Consider the following 22,802-nt stretch of genomic DNA (forward strand, 5'->3'; position numbering starts at 1 on the left):
AATTTAAGCTGTGCACGCAAAACCRGAAGTATGCAAAATTGCATTGAATAACACAAGCTCACTTGTGCAGGGGATGGAGCYGGTTCAAGACCGTGCTGCTCACTGCTGCAGGTAGCAAAGCTCCCTCAAAACTCTGCAGTGTCCCAGTGCAACACCCCCTCCCATACGCTTGCTGCCCCAAAATAAAATACCTACCACAGAGATTATCTGTGCAAACAAAGAGTCACCCCTGCAATACCAGCGCCACAGAGAAACAGAAAAAGAGCCGTAATAGGTGCTGCTCACCTCGTGTAACTTACCCCTGSGAGATGCTCAGGTATTCGGGAGGGTGACGCACATAGCGCCCTAACAGAGATGTGCTGGGCTGCACCAGAGCCTTGTCTGAATGCCGACAGAGATACCTAGCCCTGAGTAACGGAGCCTGAGGAAGCTGTTAGTGCCGAGACCAGCGAGCTTCTCTCAGATGGCTGCTCTCTTTTTCACGCTGAGGATCAGGCATGTTAGCTCCCGGGTCCTGAGCCAAAGCCCCCGGAGCTGGTGGAAAGGCTCCAATCAACTTCACCAGCCCTTGGATCGGGCATCGGGGTCGGCCACGCGCGTTCCGGGAAGGGATGGCCACCACCTTTCCTAATCTTATCGGGGGCTTGCGCTGAAGCAAAGCATTTTGTGAGCATGAACGAAAACACCAGAGAGCGTTTGGTGGTAAATTCTTTTGCACGATTCATTTTTGTTTTGTATGATTTCCAACATTTCTGGCAAAAACATTTCCTCTGACTGTTTTCCTTCTAGAAACAGCCAATTCCAGACAGAGCCGTTCTGCCACTATTTAGCCGGGTAGACATGAATCTGTTTAAAACACTGAGCGAGAGCATTAGCAAAACACTTGTGTCCTTCCAAGACGAGCAGGGAAGGGGAGGGTGTGTGTCGCCGGGGTGCCACCTCGGTCGTCCCTAAGAGGTTTAAGTCTGCGTCTTGTCAGTTAGGGCTGAATTTTAGGCTTCTGGGGATGGAGTCTGTGACCAAACCTGACAAGGTTTAGAGGCAGCTCCTGCACAGCCTTGGGTATTTAGGATTTTGGCTCTCTGCTCTCATTTGCTCTGTGGTCAGCAGTTTAATTATTTACCGGGATATATACAGTAACATTTAGAAGCAACCGTCAAATCATACATTTTTATAACGCCAGGGTAATTGGGTTATTTTTCTCCCACCGGCTAAAATCCTGTTCTGCTGGGAGATGCAGAGTCATAGCTCTGCTGGCTTGGCRTCCTGCCATCTCACTGCTCCTTTAAAAAACCATACCTCCCTTTGAAGGAACTCAATGTCCTGTTAGCCAGGAGGACGTCAGTGTTTCTATGGAAACTCTTCCCAAAGATTCTCGCTCCGCGCTGCTGCTGCTGCGTATTGTGTGACCGGCTTTGTATACTGCAATTCATTATAGCGGCTGTGACGAAAAGGCAGCACTTTCTGCCTGAAGGGGAAAAAAAGCATTAAAAAACACCTTAATATTAATAAAATAAGCCACTAAAACCAAAGGTSCTAACGGTATTTGGTATTGGAGTTATGAATGGAATCTGCTCGCCTGTATTTCTTACAGAGAAATGAAAAATACCATTTCCTGAATAATTAACTCAGCTGAAAAAGCTTAGAAATTCCACATAAGGCCCTTCTTCTTCTAAGTAGGTAGGGGGAGATTTTCCACCTATCACTATTACAGCCATCAGGATAGATGAGTGTCACGTAGGTAACAAATGGGCCTGGACAAGACCCCTGCACACTGAGCCCAGGGGAGGTTCCCGTCCAGACTCGGATTTCATGTTTGATTTAAATTCTGTGAAGAAGGCACAGAATTAATAGACTGAAGGAAGATTCGCATTAATTTCCCGTTTTCCTCAATAACAGAAAATCACTGGGACCGACAGAGAATGCGTTGACGGCATTCACGTAGCTGTCACTTACTAATCATGTCCAAACGTGGCCAGATTGCTAACCCGTCTGTAAATGAGCACCAGGTATTAAATACTAGGAAGTCATAAGACCTGTGTTCTGTTCCCACCTCTATCACTGATTTGCTTTGCTATTTTATATTCAGAGGTATCGGTTAACCTTGAAAAATCTGAAATTTCTAGCTGCTGCTCTGAAGGAGCCTGGGACCTGATTTTCAGCAGAAAAAACCCTTTATTCTTAAAAAACCTGGGGAACCTTAACTCCCACTGACACTGGAAGAAGCAATGGGCTCTTGGCATCTCAGAAGAGCAAACTGCAGGTATCTCGAAGCGGACACCCCAGTATCAAGGTACCCAGCTAATGAATGCTTGTGGAAAGGTGACACCTTAACCCAGCAGAAGTTTGAGATCTGAAGGAAAACATTATGTTCACAGACTAAGCTGGCAAATGGCACAGAGTAAAAAAAACAGAGCAAAGAAGAGGATGAGAGGAGACAAGTATTTTATTTTTAAACCTTATGAATTTCTGAGTAGTTCTGCTTTGCTACTTTCCTAGGGAGAAAGGCAAGGTTGGGAAAACAGGAATTTCAGACTATCCTAGCTCCCTGATATTGTGGTAAAGAATCGTATTACCTTTAATTGATGTTTCTGAGTGCATTCGCATTGATTTAATACAACCACACTCTTTATGCAGAGAACATTCTATTCTCAGAGCGTAATCTAGACCCATGCAAACAATATAGATGTTTCCTGATAACATAATTTAGAAAGAGGAGATCTAATTACTGCCTATGCTGAGTACACAGCATCTGTGTGCTTGCCAGCATACAATGAACCTTCGACCCCTTTCAGAATCCATAYGGGGAAAAACTCCCAAATCCTTCAATGTGGTTCTCATTTTGCCGAAAGCCTTTTCCATCTTATTAAATATGCTCGTCCTCCTGCCTTTGATTTTTAGCTTCCAAACARTACCTCATGCTGAAATTATTTAGAAGGATCTCAAAGACTCTTACATATGAAATTCAGGGATCATTGCTGTGGAAATATATCTATTCTTGGAAGAGAGGATAGCAGCAATGTGGGCAACTGCTACAGAGTAATGAGGAGGGGACATGATAGATTCTGTCTGGGATAGCTTATTCTTTTAAGAAGCGCAATGAAGCAGAGGCTTACTTTTAAGAGTTTGTCTTAAGAACTTGGAGAAGAGGTTGGAACTCACCTGACCTGTTCTTAAAAAAACTCTGCTTGCCTATATGTAGTCCTATTGCCATGATTTAAGATGAATATTTGGAGCACTTTTGTCTCATAAATCATCAAGTAAGTACTACATTTCATTGTCTTCTCACTGATGGGAGGATATACTGGATGAGACATTACTATCTGAATTTTCATCTCCAGGGTCAAATCTGTCTCAGCTCAGTAGCAGCTGGGAAACATTGCCCCACAGTGGGGCTTTGCGTGGAATAAGCAAGCATCCGTCAGCTTCATAATCAGTTGAGATCCATATCACAAAAAAAAAAAATCACCACTCTAATTGCTCCCTGTATCAGCAGCCTCAGGAAAAGAAAAGAAAAGAAAAAAATCGATGACTGAGTTGGCCCTGGAGACTCAGTAACTCTCCTCTCGTTTGGAGCGTGGGCCCCCAGAGCACTTTCCCACATTGCGAAGCCACCGCATAATGGAACAATTCAGCTCAACTGGCAGCCCCGGCTCGGCTAAAGATAGGCCGGCGCTGTAACGGGAGATAGGAGAGGTGTTGTAGGTTAGCACCGAGGTGCCTTGGCAGAACTGCCAGCGGGAACCGTGCCCGCACTAGAAGAGTTTTTCAAATGACTTCAGCGAGACCAGAATTAGCTTGTACGCCTGATGCAATGGTTCAACGCAAAACCCGCCTGTATTTTGAGTTCCTGCTCATCAGGAATCTGCTTCTCTCCATATTGTGTGAGAGTGGTAGCAGCTTTCCTGTTGGCATTGACTGTCAATAAATGGGTGCGTGTTGGGTCTGGGACCTCCCGTCGGGGAAGGGACCCTAACTCTGAAAGCTATTTCCTTGCTGGCATCTGATGGAGCCTAAATTTGTTTACCATTATGACCCTGAATAAGGCCCCGCTACAGATAAAAAACGTCTACTGTTTAAACTCTTTAAAACATGGTCCTAAATAGGTCTTAAGAACCAAAGATGCATATGACAATTATACATCTGAATTGGACAAGGGGCAAAAGCAAGAGTTTGAGCTCAATGACCATTGAGATTAAGTGAGAGAGGGAGGAGGCCAACTAGAAGGAAAATGAAAGCAACCAATACATTTCTAGCCAGTGGAAAAATGCAATAAAAAAAAAAAAAACTGTTTACATAAGTGAGGGTAGATACTACTGGCAGTATAAATCCTTTTGACGTTATGCCTCTACAGATCCCAAGTCTCTAGCTGGGCTGAACAATCCAGACAGAGGGTTTGGTTTTACACCGGCTCAGATTAATTCTGCTGAATTAGCCATGCTGGTTAGCATGGGTGAGACTAAACCATGCAGTTTATAACATAACAATTTTACTCTGTTCATGATAGGAAATCAAACTGAAGTTAAATTTGGTTTAAAAAAAAAAAAGTCATTTTCTAAAAAGGCAGAAGAGCAGATGAATCAATGACAAAGAGGAATTAGAGATGAAAGCAGAGAGAAATAAGTATATATATTTTAAAACTTTTTAATTTAAAATCACAGGAAAACCATTCAATGTATGCAGTTCCTGGGGTTTCTTTAAACAGGGAAAGAAGATTAAAATACTAATCTCCACTGATTTCGCTTTGTAGCAGCAAAAATGAGTGTGGCTAGAAGGACTGACCTATGAGAAAAGATTAAAAAGAGCTAAACTTGTATAGCTTGGCTAAGCAACAACAGCAGATGAAGGATGTGTTGGCAGGGTGCAAAACCAGAGAAAGATGGATTATTATTTGGAAAGACAACAGAGTTAGGGGATGAAAATTAAAGAGAGGTCAGGCAGAACACTAGAAAAAAATGTCCTTTAAGACTCTGGCACATATTTTAAGTAATGAAAGCAATATTACTCTGAACATATAAGCACAGGGCCGAACTAAACGCTGCGGTGAGGCTCGTCAAATGTGACCAGTGACTTCAGGCACTTCTATTCTTGAGTTTCCAATGCTAATCACCTTTAGAAAAGTGACAGCTCAGCTCTTTCTGTAAATCATTTCTTCTCAAAGTAGGCATCCAGCAGTCACTGATCATTTCTTTAAATCTTGAGCGAGAAGGAGCAATCCTGCACTCTGAGGACATGGACAAACTAGTCTAATACATCTTTGTCATCTCTGGTTTCCATGACAGTTGCATAATCAGACATTTATGTAAGTAGAGGATTCCACTTTAAATAGTAGTCTGTGATCTCATGTGYACCTACAGTATAACCCATTTGAATGGAAATGACGTGCCAGTCGTGTAAAACTAATTTTTTCATGCTTCTGTCTTATTTTTATTTATTTATTGTGGCAAGTTAGCCTGGAGACTAACACTCACAGATGACTAACTTCTTGTTGTGGTACAAAAATAACCGCAGTCCCCAGGTCTCATGAATGGCTGGACTCCGCACTCATGCAACCATTCAGCAGGAAAAGCCACRATCCGTTCCCAGATCCTGAGGCCAACGCGTGCTGCCGAAAACAGCAGGCTTCAGGCGGCTCTGAGCTGCACAAGTTACTGGTTGCCCTCAGACACTGCTCAGCAGCCAGGGCTGGCCAGGAGGCAGGGACTTCCCAGCCATATCCCTCCCGCAACAGGCCAGAGCAGGGGCTGGGCTCTGCGAGCTCCGGCAGTGTGTCTTGGCCAACCTGGGATTTCTCAAGGCAGGAGGAATTCCCCCCGGGCAGCTCTCTAGGTTTCGGGAAGCTCTGCAGGGACTTTATCAAGGCTGCTCTTAGCTCTTGCTTATGCAGAGTATCATAAACCGATGCCAAAAGTAAAACTGCCTTGCTATGCGAGATATTAATTGTAACAGACTAAAGCAGAACTGGTCTGAAATTTCAGTCCTGTTCCTCCTTAGCTTCATGTAAAAGCAGTGTCACGCAAGCAAAAGTAACCGCAGTTAAGTCTGCTTGCAAAAAAAGCAGCTCCCTAGCAGAAGTGGCTCTTACTTAAAGGCTGCAGACACCAGCATCCCAGTGGGCAAACAGTTCATAATATAGATATTCTGGCATATCAGTGGCTCTTCAAAAACTGGTCAGGAGTTGTGGCCAGTTAGCTGACCCCGATATGTAAGAGGTCCTGAGACCCTCTCTTAGACCCTCTTCTAAGTATTTTTTCACTTCACTCTGCATCAAGTCACTATGTGCAAACATATCCCCTGAGAAGAGGAAGAGGAAAACGGGCAGGAACAGCAGTCTCAGCTGCTCTGCCAGCCTTTGCAGTCCCAAAGCTGGGGGGCTATTGCCAGTCTGCAAGTGTGTGCTGCCTTCTCCCAAAGAGCAGACTATTAGAGTAACACAGAGCATCCTATGGACTGTTGCTCCCAAAGTCAAGCAATCAGCAAGAATATCTACGCTTGCTCCTCAGCCTAAACTTCCTTCCTCCACCGGAGCTGATTTAGTAACAGAGACAGACAAAATAGGGTGGATTGGGGTTTGCAAGTGATTGGCAATTGGATTTTGTRAACTCAGCGGTGTCTCAGAACAGGCTTCAATTTTCTCTGAGCCCCCTGCAACTCCTATTAGCCTGGATCACTGGTTCTAATTTTGGCCCAGACATTTGTCCAGGTTTCTGAAGGGGGCTCATTCGCTTGTGCAAAGTGACTCCTACCTCCATGCAGCGAACATAGCGTAATGGCTTAATTACACCGAGCATTGCTGCGCGGTATAGCTGGGCTCTGACACAAGTTACGTAACTGGATTGTTAATGCTTTTTATATGTTGGCGGAACTGAAATTAAAAGAGGAAATTATTCTCCTGATGCTCAACTCTAATCCCCATCTGTCTGTGTTTTTACTTTTCTGCACTTGCAAAGCTCCCTGATCAAAAGGTCTTGAATAGATTCCAGATTTCCAATTTAGTTTGCTTATGCAACCCAAAATATTATGGCAGTCTTTCCTGGGGGCGATTAAGCATATATTTTCAGTTCCTCCAATTCTCTCTGTTCCAAGAACGCTAAAAATGGCATAAAGCTTTAGCTCATTCCATACCGTTAGCACCACAAACAACTTTTTTTTTTTTTAGGACTTAAAAAAAAAAAAAAGAAATAGCCAACAGCTTTGCAGGGAAGCAATATATTCTGAAAAAAAATATGATTTGTTAAAAGTCCCCTGTGCCTTAGCAGGGAGTCTATCCTGATAGAGCTCCACAGCCAAGGCAAACAATACGGGACTAGACAGAAGAGGAGATGCATCTTGAACAACCACGGCAGATTCCTGAATCCCAAAACTTCAGAGATACTTGGATCTAGACTTTTGCTTTGTCCCATCATAAGGATGAGGTTCAGCTGCACAGCCGGGGATGGATCGGATCTTTCTTGTGGTTTGGACACTGCTTGGATCATCCCCATCTGAACACCAGCATTGATTGTTTTTATCCATTTATCCTTCCTTCTTCTTTCCCAACCCTCAGCCCTTTGGTGTCAGAACTGCGAGATGATCAGCAGCTTTTCTTTGAGGGACTCGGGAGAAGCCTTCCACCAGAAATGGAGGTTTTATCCAAAGTGCCAGGGAATGAACCCAAAGTACAACTGGAACACTTACATTTCATCTCGGTTTGGTGTTGGCTGCTGTTGGGCTCGGGAGCCTCTGGGAGATGGTGGGGAGGGAATCTCTTGATGTGCTGTGGAAGATCAAATTTCAGGGGGGAAGGAGTTAAAAAAGTGGCGGAGAGCAAGACACAGTGAAAGGCAAGTAGGAGAGGGGGAGAAAAATCTACAAAATTATAACTGTTCATGTTTTGCTTGCAACTCTGTCTAATCTTGTTATTAATATGCAAGTTTGTGCAGGGAAACACTCTTCCAGCTCTCCTTCAACAATAGTAAAGTTATTATTGTGGGAGGAATATCAAGCCTTGGATCCAGCCCTCAGCATGTGGAGGAGAACGCTTTGCCTCCAGCAGCGTTTGCTGTAAGTTGCTGAAACGGGGCGAATGGGATGAGATGGTCCTGTGGTTTCCGAGGGCAGGACGGGAGGCAGCACGGGCAGCGCTCAGCCGCGCCACGAAGCTGCGGCATGGGAGCAGATGGCAGGAGGGCTGCTTGGTGCCATTTGTGTTGGGCATGCTGCTATTAAAGAGATTTTTTTTAATAAAGAAGGAAATCTTTATTTACCCATGGGTGGCGAGTGCCTGCTTACATGGGTGGCGGTGCCTGAAGCACATGGTTACCATCACAGTTACTGAGGTCCCAATAATAATGCGTGGGATGGTGTCACCCGTTCCAGCCAGTGTTACCATGTTCAAGGTAGCTATTAAACAACCTGCTTCACGGGGCAATTCTGCATCAACATTTTGCATGGCGAATTTTCCAAATTTGGATTTTGGAAGCTGTTGAACCCCAGAAAATACTAATTTCTGGCTCAACCGGGCATCTGAAACTTTCTGTTTTCCAGGCTGCAGTGGCCTGAGAGTCTGAGTGTTGCCAGTCCCACACATTTCAGAGGAACTCAGTGTACGAGACACCCAGGAAGCGAAGAGGTGATCTCGCAGGAAACCACGCAGATACCAACCCGCCTGCTTTATGCTGGAATTGCAGCAGTTTCAGCCCAAATCTGCTGCCTGTTTTGACAGCCTGCCAAACTCTGCCAAGAAAACATGTTCAGTCTGAATGTGCCCTAGGCTTAAGCACACAGGTGACAGACACACTCCAAGCCTTAAAACAGGCAGGTAGCTTAGAGGTTCCCACCAGCAGCTAAACCCAGCAAAGGGAGCAGCGGCTCACGTGGCTCCTGCTGGCTCGGACGTGTCCAGCGCAGCGGGAAGGGGCTCGTGGAGCCTCGCGCGAGCCATTTATTATCTGCATTTCAGTAACACCTACAGGCTTCAGGCAGGGACCAACACTCCCCRTGCGGCACATTATCCAGACAGGGAGCAGGGAGACGGTGCCACCGCAAAGCTGGAGTCGCCTGCAGACACTGTCTCCTGTCGCTGCCCCGGGAACATCTCTGCAGCCGAGAGCTGGGGAGGATGATGCGGGACGGCCCATGCCGCACTTGCTCCACGGTCACTAGGATAATTCAGAGGAATCTTTGCACTGTTTTTAGCAGTATTACAGGTGCAGCAGTGCTGGTAAAGGTAATCATCTGCCAGAGCGGTGCAGGTTCCAGCTCTGCGCAGTGTTTAAGCACGTGCTAAAAACCTATGGTCTCTGTGGTGAAAGCTAAGCACGTGTTTAAATGCTTCGCTGAGCAGAGGTGGACTTAAGGACATGCCTRGCTTTAGGTGTGTGCTTAACTGCCCTGAAAATTAAACTGAAGCAATCAAGCGCTTGCACTTTCTGCTGAACGGGGACCTGAGTGCTACTCAAACCTCAGTCGTCTTAAGCAAGGCATCTTTCACCAACACCCAATTTGAACACATGCTCAGAAAATACAGTTAAAGAAAGCCAGGAGAAAGCTAAAGAAAACCTTTGGAGAAAGGAAAACAACAACAAAAAAGACCTGAGGAAATACTTAAACTGCACAAGCCRGCAGCGGGTTTTAAGAAGACACGTTGGCGAGTGCTGGTTTAGCGTTTGCACGTGGATGAAGGATGCTGCAGACGGCCAGACCTGGTCTCCTACGATGCTTTCCCCTGACGTTTCCTTGCTCGTGCCGCAAGCRCTGCCGCGAGGCCAGGCAGGCTCAGCCTCGCACGCTTGCCCTTCGTCAGGCTGGAAAGCAGGTTGTCTGGCTTGCCGGGACCTCTCCCGCACGGGGCTGGCGGCGAACGTCCCCAGCAGCCCGGCTCCGGGCCCGTAATTCCTTCCYGCTCCCGTCTCCGCTTTGCCTGTTTGCTCAAACAGGCAGAGAGGGCTTTAACCGGCCCAGAAAAGATCGGATTAAGTGAGAACTGCACATTCGCAGACCTCCTAATGCAAAATAACCATCAAACTTAGACAACGTTTATAATAAAATAGAGTTGTGCTTTACAAATCTTCCCCTTGCCTTTTTTTTTTTTTTAAACACATCTTGAATGTTCAAGTTACTGCAAATAAAGTTATTTAAGCGCATGCAATACACAGTTTACAGAGTGGACCCCTCTCCCAGACTTTCATCCAGAGCAGATTTCCTGCTGGCTTAGACTTTTAGGCCAGGCTGGCAGCATTTCAAAGAAATTCGGGCAGATTCGGAGCTTGCAGGCAAAAACTCGGTGACCTGGAACGAAGGGAGACGTGGCGGCTCCAGGCCGCGGCCGACCCCACAGCGGCGCCTCCTGCCGCCTCCCGAGCCCYGGAGCTCCGGGACTTTGCGCCCGGCGTCTCCCAGTACGTGTGCCAGAGAGCGAGACAGCGGGAACAGGCGGCGGGCGCGTACCTGAGGAATTCAGGGGAAAAGGGCATCCGGAAAAACAAACYGCCGGCCAAATAGCTGCCCGAACACACGCTGCCTTGTTATCATTTATGATCCATGCAGCGTTCCTCAGCAGCTCAAGAAGCAAACGGTATTTCTMTAGAAGACTTGCGTTTCCTATTAACTGTAATTGCCCAAATAAATCTCAAGTACYAGTGCAGCTGATCTAGTTGTTTTCCTCATCGTAAACTGTCTACCAACAGACCTTTTTCTCCAAATTTGTTTTTGAAATCATATTAGAATAACAATGAAAATGAATAGTGTATAATTCATTCATGAGCAATTTGTTGTAAATATTTAAAGGCTTAAAAAAAAAAAAAGAGCAGGTTTGCAGTCGCTATCCCTGAACTGCACAGTGCGTTTCTGTTCCATTTTTGGAGTGGCATAAATCCACAAATGCTTGTTTGTGGAGATGCTTGGGGAATGCAAACTGCAAAGTCTGCTCCACATTGGGGTTTCCCAGTGTTGGCTTTAAAATTCCCGGTGCCCACAGCCGCCTCCGGCAGGGCAGGGGTCTGCAGAAGGCAAGCAAAAGGGAGGCCTGTGCTCGCAGCTACTTAAATACTCGTGGCGGTCCTACTTATTTACTTATTAACAGTACTTGTCCACTCTACTAATAGAACAAATTGCTTAAGTACACGTTCGCATTCGCCACCGCAGGAAAATCCCATTTTGAAGACGCAGCCTTACGGAAAAGCTTTTGAGAGACGTGCTGGCTTATTTTGGGACGCGCCACCCATCCCTCGCATCCCCTCCTGTAGAGGACAACCTGAGCGTCAGGGCTCCGGTAAAGGCACCCGCTGGAGCCCCTTCCCGAACAACGTAGCCTTCGGCATCCAAATCCGATAAACAAATTCTGGGCAAATCGTGACGTTTAAGCGGTGCCTTCACCACAGCAGAAGCAAAACAACTCTGACATTTGCATAAAATAACTCCAGCCTTTGGGTAAATGGAGAAGTGAAATATCCCCCAAACGGCCTTGAAGAGCTCGTGGGCGGCTTCCAGGGTTTGGGCCGTAGGATCCGCGTTCCCGGGCGCACGCGTTGCGCGGCGCGAGCCCACRAGCGGGGAAGTCTTGCGGCGGGCAGCCGGTGGGGTGGGTGCGTGCTGCTCGGCAGGAAGGAAAGGCGAAACCCTCACCCTGAGGACAGGAATAACGGCAGGCGGCAGCTTTTTCTCCCTGCCGGCAGTTCTTCGAGGCTTAGAAGTTTTGCTTTGGTTTTAAAACGCTTCTTGCGGCTCTGTCAATGCCCAGGGACAATTTTTTTTTTTTTTAATTTTAAACTTTTAGAAGTTTGAAGAAGGAAGGGCAGGAATTCTGCTCCCTCATCCGCATCCCTCATTCAAGCGTTAGCTCCTCGCTGAAGGTACAGCGTACGCAGCCCTCGTTTCTTGCTAGCTGAGCGCTGCAAGCGYGGCACACTTGCAGACGGCGCTTCCTCGCAGTTGGGGCGTTGGAGCTGCCCGTTTGAGAAGCCAAGGCGGCCAGCGAGACCTGGCTTACGTGGGCTGTATTYGGACAAGCAGGTTGCACAGTCACTTTGGTATTTTGCACCTTTTCGCCACCGCTTTAGACTTAAGCCGGGCTACGTTCTAGCTGTGCCTACTTTTGGCGAGCGATGTGAACGGAACCAGTGCAAACTCCGGTTAYGTTCCAAGCACAAACTGGTCTAAATTTCTCTATAATTGACGGCCTTCAACCTGGGTAACGCTGAGCTGCCGCTGAAGGATGACCAGTAACGGGGATACGGATGGCCCAGGGTTGTGCTCCGCGACCTAGAAGTCATCCGAAGTAGCGAGACTGCTTGTGCCGTTCAGGCTCGCAGAGGGAATCCCAGCTCATCCCCAAAATATTCCCACCGGTGGCTCCTCCTGAGCACGCCGCGAACCCAGCAGGAGTTCGGGGGCGCTTCCCAAAGCAGATGTCAGCACGGGGCGCCTGGAGCTGCCACTACCTGCCCTGGGATCAGGCATCAGGCAGGGCTATTTATGGCAGTATTTTCACATTTTAGTACAACTAAATTATGGAGGACCTACTACATTTGAACCTCTGACCGTGCTTACTGTCTAAATGCTTACATTTTTAAAACAGCATCATAAAATCTAAAAAAATTAAAATAAAAAAAATAAAAAAAATCACTGTTCAGTGTAAACCTTACTTGGGAGATTTTTCATTCTCGTTTAAAACTGTAAAAATAATGTTATTTTGGGTTGGGCTCTGACTGCTGGAATTATTGTATAACTGTATTTCAGGTGATTTAAAAACACTTCCTAAAAAGCAGTGTATAGGATACTAAAGAAAACCATGAAACTTCCTATCAAAGAATTTATGTTATTTTTCGGCCCAGGACTGAGCCGCTCGCTCCTGCCCTGCCTTGGAAATGTTGTATTTGAAACAGATACCTAAAGGAGTGCAGCGCCTGGGATAAATGCAGCTGTATAAAGATAGTTTTTGCTCCTGCAAGAATAAGCTAAGTTGTAACTGCTCCTGGGATTTTTCACAGATTTCAAGGGGCTCTGGATGAGGCCTCCTATTTCTTTGAAAGTAGCTTTATATCCAGTCCTCATTGGAGCAACATTTGGATTTTCAGGTAAAATCTGTTATTTTCCATAGGAAAAACACTGCTCCTTCTAGAAGACACTGAGCTGGTTCACACACGCCTTTGATATCACCAGAAACCGTCGCAGCTGGACACGCGACGTTCGTCATCACCAGGTATCGTACGGACGCTCTCAGGGGGAGCAGTCAAAGAAGTCACCTGCCCCTTTGGGGTGAGAAATCAATATATTGCTACAAGCGTCTCCTCTCCTGTCACTGCATCCACACTGCCATTTGCACGCAAAGGACAGCAGGAGCGGGAAAACGTCTGCCTATGACAAACTTCTCCTTCCTTCTGCAACTCATCCCAAACGCATCGGGTTTTTTTTTAAACTGCTTGATAGCAAAGTCAAAAGWCTAACAGAAGTTCACATGCTTGGGGTCGCGTGGCTGTAATCTAGCAGGACCGTAAATGTATCAAAAAGAACAACGTAAACTGCTGTTTGTATTTTTCTGTGTTCACAGGAAAAAATATTATACGCTAAGATAAACTGAACCATTCTCTTTGAACTTTTTCTTTGTTTGAATTAAATACTCTGGATGCCAGCAAGTTAAATCATACCRCAAAATGCATTAAGTTTGCTAGCTTAGATTTTTATTTTTTTTTTAAATGAGCAAGTGTTCCTTATGATAACTCAAGAAATTGTACTTTCTGAATGGTGGGAAAATACACAATTATGTCATATCCCCCCAAACTAAACACTCTATTCAGCAAATACAGGTTTTTTTGTTGTTTCTTTTTCTTTGCTTCTATACTGGAGAGCTTTACTCGGTGATTATACTTCCTTTTTGAGGTGTTCCTTCATAATGATGTTGCCCCTATTCATGTTTCTTTTCCAGCATTTTCCAAATTGTTTTAGGTATTTAGATCCGATTTATCAGTTCCGAAGATCTACTTTTCTTTACAAAGTAGTGCTATATCTTAAAATCCTTTCTGTTCCGATATTACGAAGTAGGTACTCTTGACATRGCTATTAATGCCTGGCAATCAATCCTCTCGCTGCGTTTCCAAGGGCAATTGCTATCGCTGATGGGGTCAATCACTCGTTTCCATTGATCAGCAGCGCGACCGCGGCGCTGACACCGGCCGCCCGTGCAAGCCCGCCGGCTGCCGAACCATTTGCCGGCCCCCGGGCCCTGTTCAAGCGGTGGGAAAAAGCCGAGCAATTTTTCTGCACCGCTTTCCGCGCGCCAGCCGTCGCTGCTTTGCTTTGAACCTCTCGGATTAAACTTTTCCGCAAAATTTATTTTGATGGGGATTTTTCKTGTTGCAACACAAGCCATGCCAGCTTCGGTAGGAGCAAACCCATTCCAGTCAGGGGAGGAGAAGTGCAAACTGCAAAACATGGCAAGGTTTTAAGGATGGAACGAGCCCAGATGGATTCTCCTATTTCTGTTGCCAGAAGAAGGAATGACTCAGATCGCGTGCGCTTTATGGTAAATGCTTGGCACGCTGCCGCGGGGCCCAGGGACGGGGCTGGGGCAAGAGGGTCGTGGCAGACCTAGCAATCAGCCTCTTTGCAATTACAGGAGACCAAAGAACTGACCCTGTCGCATAAGAGTTGAAGGACAAGTATAGCTTTTGTTGCTCGTTAGAGATGCCTGCTTTTTCGGAAGCCAGCTCCTTGTTTCCTTAGTAACCCCTCCTGGTAGGAGCGAATGCACCTGAGCGTAGCTTAGCAATACGAAATTTCTGCATACGTTGCCTCAGCCATTCCCACCCACTCCCGGTGTCTCCATAAGCTTCCATGTCAGACCTGCCATTGCACATCACACGGTCTGAGCGCTGCAAGAGTAGGTGCGGACAGAGACTGAGAAGCCCGTTAACCAAAGCCTTGGCGAAGCCCAAAAATAAACCCTCACCAGGCACCGTTGCAAATGTAGCTCCCGAGGGACGGGAAAAACCGTACGCCGAGATGTATGCGCATAAGCCTGCCTACGCCTCTGCGTGGGAAGGGGTTTAATAGAGAGCCGAGAACGAGCCCGCACGTAGGAGGAGAAAAGAACAGATGTTAGCGGTGCCTTTTTGTTTTCCTGGTGGCAGGGGAGAGCGCAGACCGAGCGGAAAGCACACCCCTTCCGCGGAAACGGGCACTCCAGGCGCCCGCGGCGGGGAGGCGAGCGGCGTTTGCTCCGCGTGCGCGCGGGTTGGACGTGCCCCGAGTCCTCCCAGCGCAGCGAGAGCCCCGAGCGCGGCAGAGGCCTTGCTCCGAGCCGTCTGACCGGGAAACGGCTTCTCCTTTTGCTGGTGGAAAGCGGAAGGGATTCCCTCGCCCTCTCCCAGGAGCGGGCGCGGGGCACAAAGCGACCAGGCTCGGTGTTTCGAACCGACGCTTAGCAGGCATCTGTGATCAGAAACCTGCTGCCAGGCTTCCAAATGCACTGACGGCTTCGGATCCACCACAAAAACGTGCACGACTTATTGCAGAATCCTCTCCCTCCCCAAAGCGGCCGCGTTTCGGAGGATGAAATTACACGTAAATCGATGTGTGCCACTCGAGGGCTCCCGGAGGCGGGAGAGGGCTGCCTAAGTCACCGCGTTAGACATGCACGTTATGTTGCTGGGCCGTATTACTGCATTTAATAACCCAAATCGTATGCAACCCTGTTTCATAATCTACAATGCAAATTGCAGCTAGATGGCCGTGCTAGGTGAGCGGGGAGGCGCACCCCGTTTCTCCTGCAAGCAAAGAGCTCCTGCTCTGGGCTTCCAGGGTTCGATATGAAATGAAAAATTAGGTCAGCACAAGAAGGAGCTGTGGCCGCTGGAATAAAGCGCCGGGCTGGAAGTTAGAAGAGCCAGACTGAATCTCTGAACTTGCCCCAGACTCCTCTGTTATTTTAGTTTGCGTTACGGCAGCCTTTGGGAGCCCTCGGGTTGGCTCTGGGCGCTGTCCTGCACAGAGAGCCCCTGCTCTGAAGGTTTTGGGGTCTAAATATTTCACCGAATTTCTCGGTGCCTCTGTAACAGGCACCTGACTCAGGACGGCTGGGACAGCATTGATGCCGAGAACTGTCCGGATTCCACGTGCAGAGGCCGTTTAGGTATCAACCCGATTATCCTACCCATGCTTTTATATACACTTTTGTTAGCTGGCGATTGGCAAGCAGTCTCACTAGCCCCATTCATTCTGCGTAGCATCGGGTCTTAACAGCCATCTGCATTCTGCAGGAGCGACTATACCATTTACTGCTCCTCTTCCTTTGCAAGGCGCAGATACAGGGCCCCTTTAAAACCTGCATGAATGAGGCTCTCATAAATTCCATATTCGAGAAACTCTGCCTGTATCCTATGGTCATAAAAAGAAATTAAAACTGCATATAACATTCAGTACCCTGTAATCCCGCTGCACAGCTTTATGCCTGCATAAATCAGAGCCTCTCATGAATATTGCACTGTACCTGCAGCTGCCTGACCCACATGCTTAAAAAAGATARATAAAATGGAAACAAAGTGACAGTCACGTAAAGGCTTCACAAACAGCACCTGCTTTCTGAGAGCTYGAAAGGTCACAAAAAGCGACTGGAGAAGCACACAGGTTTCATAGACCTGATCAAAGCCTTGAAAGGGGGAGGGAGTGTGTGTTTTTCCCCTTTTGCAAGGGTGAAGAAAGCTCTGTAATACCTGGCATATCCTCTGGCACAAGTTCTGTGGTCATGGAGAAGCRCAAGCTACAGAGCACCCTGCGGACGCAAGGAGCAGGAAAGAAAAGGCATTTTTTAAGCCTTGGAAGGGAAGCAAGACCGGAGCTTTAAAGAACTCTGCAGTGAAGTGTTCTTCCCCCAAAACTAACTCACAAGAGTTTAAGACTTCAATCTGTGTATTGATTAAAGGCGAAGATCTATTCTGTGTTTTTTTAATCCCAAAATTTTAAAGATTAAGAAAATAGTTTCTTTTCCAGCTCCAAAGCAGAGACCAGGGATAGGTGCTATTAGTTACTTTCCCGAGACTGAGAAAATGCATCGAGGTTCCCTGGGGGGGTTTTCTGGTGCAGGAGCTTCAGTRACGGGTAACAAGAAACACGCGGTGGCAGCCCGCTCTGTCCCCACCGCTTCCCTGGTCCCGTTTGCTGCCCAGCAGGTCTCGCGCCCAGAATTCGTGCACGGGAATGGCACAAAGGCAGGAAAGAGAGGGCCAAAGTACGCTATAAATCCACCTTCTCTGAACCGATCAGAGACAAGTCAGGACTGTCACCCCGGCCACCTACCTRCTTTGCAACCTTTGCCAAGCTAGATTGCTTCTGCCTCAGTTTCTCCATCTGCGAATAATAAYGCTTTAGCTGCTAAAAACTCCTTGGACGCCACTAAGAGCCCTAGAGGAGATCTGAGCTTTGACCTGCGCAGTTTTATTTGGTAGTTTGCGTAAACTTGCTGCCTTCTCACCAAAGAGAGGATTTTTTCATTAACAACAGCAATCCCATTTCTGCTACTCAGATTGCAACTTCCCCTACATCAACCAAAAATACGACACAGCGTTGTGCCCCCCCACATGCTGTGCTGCACTGCAAAATCCTGCACGTTAAAACATTAAGCAAGGGTTTGCGTTGTAGCTAACAAATACTGTTAACATAGTATTTAATGCTCTTTCCATTGAAATTAATTGAATGAAGGGAAACAGACTCTAGTGCTGTCATATCATATCAAAATAATTAGCTCAACTATACATAGCTCAGCTTACTCACTTTTTTCATTTTCTCTTTTTTTAAGGTCAAGACTGTAGCCGGGAAGAGTAGTGGCACATCCCAGCAGAGCACTTGTGTTTGCTGCTCGTATTCATGCGAGACAACGAGCGGAGGAAGTGCATCTGTAATCAGTGATCCCAAAGCCACACAATTACCTCGTAATTAGACAAATAATTAGTCATAATTAGGTAGAAGAGGGGGAGAAGAGTATTAGCAAGCCCCCACCTATGCAAATTTGTGAGTTTAATTAATGAGCATTTTCAAACCAGTTTTAGCGAAGCTGCCTTTGTTTTCATTAGATGACGCTTTTGCACCAAGTTAGCTCAGGCTGATTCTTTAACCACTTCAGCATTAGCTAGAGCTTCGGCAGGAGTAAAATGAAGAAACCCAGCTCTGACACCCAGGCATTTTCTGCACCTTAATTCAGTCGGTTTCCAGCCCCAGCCCAGCAGAGCGTATCCGCGTGGATATCCGCCTGCACCTCCACCGTACGGCCCCGCGTCGTACCGAGGGGCTAGGAGGAGCAACGCGAATGAGCCGGGGTACCGACACCGAGCACGGAGCAGCCTCGCTTCTTCTGCTTCCGACATGGAAAACAGCCACAGCCGGAGGCCAGCCGAAAGACATTTCGAGCTCGACCCAAGCTGCAGCCGCGCGATGTCCCCACGCCTTGACCGCTGCATTAGCTTGGCGACCGTTTCAGACCTGCCACGGTATTACCGCAACCGATGCCTTGTAGCCCGCAGAGCAAATCCACGCTATCCGCGCGTACTCTGCGGCTGCACCTGCTGGAAGAGGTCCCTGAAGTTTCCGCAACGGTGCTCTAACAAAGCTGTTTGCGTGAGGTTATTGTTGTTTCAAAACCAGTTATCCCGGGAAAGCCACGACGCCTCACGCCTGCGCTTTGGTATTGAAACTCCTGTTGGCTGACGTTTATTTCGTATAACGCACAGCCTAGTTCTGTCCCGAGGGCTACGCAGCAGCGTATTTAGGGCCGTCTCTAGCCCCTGTATCTAACCTGAAACGCTCCTTTTCTTCCTTCCTAACTTACAGAGTCTTTGCAACCTCATAAATCGCCGAAGCGTCGCAGTGCTTGTGCAGGGCCATATTGCAGCAGGGTGGGATGGGGACCTGAAGCCTCTCGCTGCTGTTCTCAGCAAAAGGAGATTTTCTGCAATCTGTCCATAGCCTGAGTCTTCATGGAAGCCGATGGGAGTTACATACCCAGCTTGAAAAATATATTTGCTCTCAGGCCGGTCTGGCGGGTCTTCAAGTGGATCCYGACCTGCTCAAAGTTACTTTTCCTCTCCTACTCTCACACACAACCATGTTTTTCAGATGCACTTATCTATCTGCCACGTACATTGATGTATTACGCCAAAGAAAGCAAAGCAGGCAATTATCTTTCCCCAGTCAAGTGCAGTAGAAAGGTCAGACTTAATATGAGGCTAAGGGGCGATGAAATGACACAGAAAATGTGTGAAAATAGAGGGCAGCCTCTGGAAGGTGAGCGCATCCGCTTGTCCGGGTGAAACGCCGAGCAGGACAAACGCACTGCTTTATTGCTCCCTGGTCTTAGATTTGGGACCCTACCGCCACTTCCACTGTGACAGATTTTGGGAAGATCCTGTGACTTAAGCAGGTGGATCGTTTTCGTCAGTGTGTACTTCAGACACCCCAAATRGCCCTCTTCTGCAGCTGCCGCCTCCCGCCTGAACGGGAGGCTGCGCCCGCTACTCCTGCGAAGAACCAGTGACATCCAGCGGCCAGGCGAGGGCCTGAATTCCTCGCGTTTCTCCCAAAGGAAGCGTGTTGTGTTTCACTTGGATTGTCCCATGGTTTTAGAATGGAAAAGATATTTTCTCCAGTCCCACCCTTTTAATGGCTGGGGAGCTGCCACACACATTATGTACAGTCCAACAGTTATTTATTTTAAACTTGATAGTATCTTTGTCTAAGCTTTGCTGGACTTTACAGAATAGGCAGATTCTTCACTTAAATGAAAATGAATACATAATGCAGTAGCTCGCTGCGTTAGGAGAAGTACAGTGGCAGTCTCCTTCCGTGTCCTGAATGCAATGGGATATTTCACAGCAGCATCCAGATCTAAATTGTATTTTGCTATGCACATTGCTTTTCTCAAAGTCACCCTTACAGCCCATGGCAGATTTCAAGGAGAAATTCTGATTACTCATGTGGTTCAAGCCCCAGATCCTAAGCACTTATGTTAAAGATTCAAGATCAGCCACAGAACACAGGAGTACTGTTTAAATAATAATACAGAGTGAAAGAATTGAAAACCAGTTTCTCCTTTTACTCACCTGCCACATTTTGAGTTAGGATTYGAATTTCCCTTCTGAACTAAGTTCCAGGCAGACCTGCTTGGAGGGGTAAATGCCATGAGGTTATGGGTAAGACATCAAACTTGGAAGTGGTTATTCTTAAAGTTAAGAAAGGGAAGTTTCTGAAGCTGTCTATGACATGTTGATAAGAAATAATGGGGAATTGTTTCTTTTAAATACAAAGAACAATTAAGCCAGACTATGACTTGTGATAGAAACATTATGAAAGTTATCAGATGATCTGCAGTTAGGAACGCTGCACACTAAATCTTTCTAATATTAGAGAGAAATGTAACAATTTACTGTCAGTGCTAAGGCTTGTGCTTCCTGGAACCCTATTCTGCCTTGCTGCTGCTGCACTGCATTCTCTGTATCCGCCTCTAGCTTTTAACTGAGCATCATGAATCACACTCTAATAATTTTTTTAAGAAATACTTCTTTCCTAAGAAGCCAGATCAATCCTAGTTAAAAGTGAGCTCTGTGAATATGCCAAATATTTGGAGAATACATCTAAAAAACAATAGTGATCTGTTTCCCTTATCTACATATATGTTGGCTGTGGCCCAGCTACCATGAAAGTCCACACCAGAACTCCCATCATCTCCGGTGGGACAATTGTGTACAGCTTCTCAGGGGAGTTTTCAAGGAAAAAGAAGAATTACATGTAGAATGAAAAATACATTCCCAAAAAACACTAAGAGCTAACTTTGGCCAGCTAGAACGTGAATACGTGATCTGAACAAGCCATATAAGCCATCCCTATTGAGAGCATGCCTTCTAGCAGGGCCCCTTCGAGCACGCATACCCTTCATCTGAAACACAGCAGGCAAAGACTGAAACTCCACTGACCAGCTGAGCCTGGTTTGCAAGTTCACAAAGCAAAAGAGATGCCACAATATATATCAAACATTGCTTTCAGGTGGAATATAACTGGGCACTAGACATTCAAATGCCTCTGAAATAGGTCTTCCACTTCTAACCTGCTAGCACAGACTTCCAGCAGATCAATACCACGCAGGTGTTCTTGCATTGAGAAAGCCAGGAAGAGAAGCGTCTCAGTATTTTCAGTGATTTTCTAACACCGACTGCAAACCCTTTAAGACACGTGTGAAGAGCCCGTGCCCTGCAGTGCGTTTGCCAGTCAGCACTTTAAAAAAATAAACTTGACTACAGAATGATAATTTGCATAGTGCATGGAGACTAAAATTAGCCTGCCTCAACTCCATCGCAAGAGGAAGTCTGCCTTGCCACTGCAGTTTCAGGTTTCTTGGCTTTAAGAGAAATTCGTAGCATCCTTGGAATACAGAAGTGTCCTCTGTCTAGCTCAGCTCCTTTTGGCTGGCACTATTTTCCAACCTGAGGCAATGCCTACATCTCAAAGCTGTCCTTTAGCATCAGCAAAAGCCTCATTCTTCCTAAGAAAGGAAAGCAGAATGTACTGAAACTTGTGAACTGCACCTTTTCAGCATGGAAAAGTTTAGAAGAGAGAATGCACTGGAGGTCACAGGATGGTCTGCCCTGGATGTAGGAAGGATAAAACCTCTCTAAGAGTTATTCACCACATGAGACAGAGTTTCTGAAAGCTTGAGAGAGCAGAGCAGCGGTCAGAGGTGCTCTGCAGAAGATACACACTATGCAACAGTCTTCTTAGGACTGATAAATTAATCTTCACTGACTACTGGATTAGCTTGAGATACCACAACCTGATTCTCAGTCAATGCCCCACATCATCCCTTCATAACAGCCAATGCTTCTCTGTCATATTTTTATGTTGTTGCTGCTGCTTTGTTGTTTGTATTTGCCAGCTGGCCAAATAACGAATAGACTCGCGTCTCATTTACTTGTGCTGATGAATGGTTGTCCACAGGAGGTTACACTAGTCCACCATGGATGTCTCTGACCAATTTAAATTACACAAGACGTCAATCATTGGGTAAGTGCTAAGCTGTTTTATTTATTTCAACCTCAGTTGTGGCAATAGCTTCTCTCCCTGAAATGTATAAATACTACGTTTAGTTATGCAATGGGATCGCTCAGGACTTGTGCTGTGGAGTGCTGGTTGCACACATCCCCTTGTCACCTACTGCATGAGCTCAGCACAGCTCAGCCATATTCCACACATCCCCCAAGGTTGACATTCCTTGGGGTTGGGGCCTGAGTCCTTGGATCAAGTTTCTTAGGGTTTTTGGTTCCTTTGGCACCATGAGGTTTCACATATCTTCAAATTTGAAATTGTAGCTACCAGAGGTTTATAGCTTAATGGTCATATTAAATTTTTGCAAAATAAACTTGCTGTAGTGACAACCCAGTTAAATATAGAGTTTTATACTTTATGTAAACGTAAGTCAGCATCTAATTTCATTTTCTGCCGTGTTGTAGAATTGAAAGGTAATGATTCACTCTTAAAAATACATTTAAAATGATTTAGTTACTACTTTCACTATAATATATATCCTATGGAAAGAGCCCAGAGTAAAAACCCACTGATGTGCAGAATCTCGGCTGGCTGCAATTAGGAACAGAACAGCCCCATGACATGAAATCCGATGATACATTGAACTCCTGACATACAGGAGAAATCTGATCATTGCAACTCAGCTTCTTCTTAATTTCAGCTGTTTCAGAAAAACAAAGTCTTGATTTAACATTCATTTTGCCCCACCCTTCACCACTGGAATTTTTATATGGTCTGAATTAAATACACCAGACTTCGAA

The 22,802-nt window shown here is 46.4% G+C and overlaps 1 long non-coding RNA gene across 1 annotated transcript in view; it reads right to left on the reverse strand.

Moving 5' to 3' along the window:
* Window positions 1–1,087: 1,087 nt before the first annotated feature.
* LOC112977759 overlaps window positions 1,088–22,802 on the reverse strand; it is a 29,362-nt gene continuing 7,647 nt past the window's right edge. The window contains exons 5-6 of the long non-coding RNA XR_003257632.1: window positions 7,678–7,756; window positions 1,088–1,468 (exon numbers count right to left, since the gene is read on the reverse strand). This is a non-coding gene — a long non-coding RNA (uncharacterized LOC112977759). The remainder of the gene's footprint in view (window positions 1,469–7,677; window positions 7,757–22,802) is intronic.

Source organism: Apteryx rowi, unplaced genomic scaffold (assembly GCF_003343035.1).
Source record: "Apteryx rowi isolate R43461 unplaced genomic scaffold, aptRow1 scaffold_86, whole genome shotgun sequence".
In the NCBI taxonomy this organism is placed as follows: domain Eukaryota; kingdom Metazoa; phylum Chordata; class Aves; order Apterygiformes; family Apterygidae; genus Apteryx; species Apteryx rowi.